The sequence below is a fragment of the Sinohyriopsis cumingii genome, chromosome 18 (genome assembly GCF_028554795.1).
Source record: "Sinohyriopsis cumingii isolate HCF-2022 chromosome 18, ASM2855479v2, whole genome shotgun sequence".
NCBI classification, from domain to species: domain Eukaryota; kingdom Metazoa; phylum Mollusca; class Bivalvia; order Unionida; family Unionidae; genus Sinohyriopsis; species Sinohyriopsis cumingii.
Window position 1 is genome coordinate 58,997,325 of NC_142978.1, and position 4,889 is coordinate 59,002,213.

Below are 4,889 nucleotides of genomic sequence, written 5' to 3' on the forward strand. Positions count from 1 at the left end.
GAGACTCGGAAAAAGAGGAGCTGTAATTACAAATGTACTATATACATGTGTGTGTGTGTGTGTGTGTGTGTGTGTGTGTGTGTGTGTGTGTGTGTAGATACATGCATACATGTATGTATATAAAATCGACGTTATCTATGTCACGAAATGGTGTAAATGTTGTTAATTAAATACATGTACTCGGGTTTCGTTTCTTTTCGATGTACAACGATACCCGAGGGTGATTATATTAGGGTCTATTGTATTTCGAAATCTTGAGTACGATTCGTCCTATGCCACACGTGCAAGCTGCCTTCGATAAGGAATAACGAAAATTCTAAAGGTATAAATACGTTACTACATGTAAAGGACCTTTACAATACTAATGGTTTTGTCAGCAAGCGGCCTGCTAAAAGGATTCGCACAACTCCAGCTGTAGGGGTAAGTAATTTTGGGGTTTTAAGTGATAACTAGTGTATTACCATATTTACCTTTGCATGTTTGTTATATAGTTTCCTTTATACAGCATAATGCGTGCATTTCTTTTTATTCTTCTTGCAACGTAGGACAGGATTTATGTTGGTAATGTAAAGCTACATTATTTTTATAAAGAATATTTACTATTGTCTTATCGAGCAGGGTTAGGTTACTATTGAACCGGTTTTGTAATTGCCATAATAATATAATCTTTATAACTTACCATGTATAACGTCCTTACGTTATGTCTGTATCAAGTTTAGTACACTGTATCGGGTATATTTTCAGCTGTGTTTTTGAGGGTAGGAATATCCGGGGTGTCCGGTGTTGTCAGAGGGTAGGAATATCCGGGGTGTCCGGTGTTCGAGTGCAGAAACGTCCGTTTGTCCGGAGCGTTTAAGGTGCCGGAGTGTCCAGAGTGACTAAGGTGACCCAGCTGTAGAGCCGTCAAAGGACCAGGGGGTCCGGAGGGTCTAATATTTCAAGTGTCCGGAGGGTCTAATATTCAAGTGATCATAGTATTCCGAGGGTCCGGAGTCTATAGCAGTTGTGAAATTGATTCGGATGAGCTGTGGAGCGGATATGGTGCACGGGTGACGGAGTGCATCTACACATATGTATTTTATTAGCTGCATGCTAATTTTGGGTTAGTAAGACCCAGTGTATTATTCAGGACTGGAAGGATAGATTGTATATCCGTCCTTGTGTTTAGTGACATAATTTCGCTACCTGAGCGAATACATTTTTTACTATGTGTAAAGACTTGCATCGTTTACTATTTGAGTGAACTATATTCATCTTTCCATTATTGAATCATTTGTGAAATCATTTATCCTGTGTTTTAGGGTTACTGAACTAATTTATTTGTATATTTTTTCCATCTTTGAAACTGTGCGTTTTTATGTTAAATAGATCCAATATTTGGATTATAAATACGCACACATCTTCATAATCCACTATTCATATAAATCGCCACATTAAACCATATATCGGTGTCGTCAAAACGTGTTCTGTTGTTAATCCGAAATATCCCACCCGGTTATCTTGTTACAATCTACTGTTGAACAGTAATTCTCAGATATATAACAAACAGATACGAGTGTATACAATCGAAGGTTATAATATGTAATATAATTATCGGCCAGGCTTTAAACATTTCCTTGTTAAATGCAGGTAGACATAGCATGGCGTAAAACTTTACATAATTTCTATATGTTAATACACTGCTTCATACGGAGCGTATGATTGTTTACCTTTTATCATTGTTTGACTGGTTTGACACCTTGGTTTTAAATGTGTGAATTCAATATTAGCTATAAATGTGCGAAGTCAGTGTTAGCTATACAAGTTTGAAGTACATTTTCCCTATAAATACGTGTTCACACACATGTGTAAGATGGCATTATGGCCAGTTACAACACTTGCAAGATGTTAGACAGAGGCGTATTTGGAAATAGTCATTACTCAAGTCGACATTTTCATTGTTGATCAAGATTCGACAATTAAGAAAAATACAATTCCTGAGAAGTATACTTCCAATTTGATTTGACCATACTTGTCTGGATTTTCAGCTCCCGATATCTCAGCACATATTCATGTAGTCAGACCTACCAAATGCATCCATTGAGCTATGACCAATAACATGAAGTCCAGTTGTGATTTTTTTTCTTCTATTTTATTAAGTTAATGCTTATGAAATTTATACAAACAACACCTAGTTGATGGGACCATAAAATGACAAGGTGAAACAAGCTATGACTATATTATTATTATTATTATTATTATTATTATTATTATTAAAACCAATATTTCAAAATACTCCAGCGACTATACATGGAACTAGAAAAATAAAATCTTCAAAGCAATTTCTGCACGTGACAAATCTGGAAAATGTTGCTGAACCTAAATTCATTATATGCTGACACTGCACAGTTGTTGTTGAACATAAATTAATTACGTTGCAACACTGTACAATAGTTGTTGACCCTAAATTCATTCCGTGGTAGCAATGTACAATAGTTGCTGAACCAAAACTCATTACTTTCTAACACATTGAAAAGTTATTGTACATAATTCATTTCGTGGTGACATTGGACAATAGTTGTGATACCTAAATTAATTACGTGGTAACACTGTACAATAGTTGTTGAACCTAACGTCATTACGTGATGACACTGTATACACAGTTGTTAAACCTGTAACATTGTAAGTAGTTACTGAACCTTAATTCATTACATGGCAAAGCTGGAAATGGTTGTTGAACCTAAATTAAGTACGTGGTAACACTGTACAACAGTTGTTGAACCTAAATTCATTAGGTAGTAGCACTGTACAATAGTTGATGGACCTAAATGTATTACGTGGTATCACTGTACAATAGTTATTGAAGCCAACTTCGTTGAACCTAAATTCATTACCTGGTGACACTTTAGAAATAGTTGTTAAACCATAGTTCATTACGTGGTACACTGCAAGTAGTTGCTGAAACTAAATTCATTAAGGGGCAAATCTGGAAATATTTGCTGAACCTAAATTCATTATGTGTCAAAATTGGAAATGGTTGTTGAACCTAAATTCATTACGTGATAACACTGAATCATATATGTTGAACCTAAATTCATTGAACCTGAATTCATTACCTGGTGAAACTGCAGAAATAGTTATTGACCTAAATTCATTACGTGGTAACTGTAAATAGTTGCTAAACCTAAATGCATTACGTGGGAAATCTGGAAATGTTTGCTGAGCCTAAATTCATTCCGTGGTGACACTGTATAGTAGTTGCTGAAACTAAATTCATTACCTGCTAACACGGCAAATAGTTGTTGAACCTAAATTCATTACGGGGGAAATCTGACAATAGCTGTGGAAACTAAAATCTTTACATGGTAACATTGTACAATAGTTGTTGAATTTAAATTCATTACGTCGTAACACTGTAACAATAGTTGTGGAACCTAAATTTATTACGTCGCAACACTGTACAATAGTTGTTAAACCTTAGTTCATTACGTGGTAACATTGTAAATAGTTGAGCCTAAATTCATTACGTGATAACACTGAACAATAGTTGTCGAACCTAAATTCGTTTAACCTAAATTTATTACCTGATGACGCAGTACAAATAGTTGGCGAAAATAAATTCATTACGTAGTAACACTGTAAATATTTGAATAACCTAAATTCATTACTTGGCAAAACTGGAAATAATTGTTGAACCTAAATTCATTACGTGTTAACACCGGAAAAAGTTGCTGAACCTAAATTCAATTCGTTGTGACACTGTAAAAAAGATGTTGAACCTAAATTCATTATGTTGAAACAATGTAGACTAGCTGTGGGACCTAAATTCATTGCGTGAAAACACTACAATAGTTGCTGACCCACAATTCACTTTTTGTGTGTGATGTGACTGGCCAGTGCATTGTCAACGTAGATTCAGAAAGATACCTTGCTGATTAATATCTAGGGAATTATCTGAATGGAGTAATATGAATGCACTGTTATTAAAGTTACGTACTTTCTTACACCTACACAATAGATGATGGTATAGATTGAATGCTTTCTAGCCCAACCTAGGAAGATCATCGAAAGATTTTATTTTAAAATGTTACACTTAGTTCTTTATATTTAAAGATATGAAGTACTTGGACAAGTGTCTCTTTTGTTTTTTATGGTTAATTTCAAATCGTGGGACATGTTTCATTTTATATCTTTATTTTCAACGTTTATACCTCTCTTTCGGCAGCGAGTAGCTATGCTTATTGTATAAATCAGTGCCTTTGCTTAGTGTATCAATCGGCACATAGTAACTTCTTTGTATATCACTCAGTAGAGATTACCCTTGCTTAGTGTATCACTCGGAAGAGGGCACCTTTGCTTAGTGTATCACTCGGTACAGAGTACCTTTGCTTAGTGCATCACTCGGTTGAGAGTACATTTGCTTAGTTTAAGAGAGAACCTTTGCTAAGTGTATCACTCTGTAAAGAGTAACTTCGCTTAGTGTATCACTCGATAAGCTACATTTGCTTAGTGAATCACACAATGACTTGGTCTTAGCTTCTATCCATTGTTTAAGATACGTGATGTTCTTTGACAAATAGCTGGTCGATAGGTCAATAACGATGCAAAGGTCATCACTGACAACTATGGTCTGTTTTATTTCAACAAGAATAGGGAGCACAGACTGCATAAAATAAAAAGTCTGCACGCTCAGATTGACGAAGTCAAAGACAGCAAGTTCATACACGAAATGTCATGGACATCCATTATGTTATTCACGATATTTTATTTTACTGTCCTGAAGAAAGAGTTAATACAAATGCTTACAATATTGTCCATACTCATATAATTTTCAATGGACTGATCGAAACTCGAGTTCAGGGACGTGTCAAAATTTGCTTTTCCCATTTTGTTATCTGCCATGACTGATC

At 35.2% G+C, this 4,889-nt stretch overlaps 1 long non-coding RNA gene across 1 annotated transcript; it reads left to right on the top strand.

The window, feature by feature from the left end:
• Positions 1-301: 301 nt before the first annotated feature.
• On the top strand, positions 302-1,460 carry LOC149776742 (uncharacterized). The gene is made up of 2 exons (XR_016416251.1): positions 302-420; positions 745-1,460. It is a non-coding gene; the product is annotated as an uncharacterized LOC149776742 (long non-coding RNA).
• Positions 1,461-4,889: the final 3,429 nt, after the last annotated feature.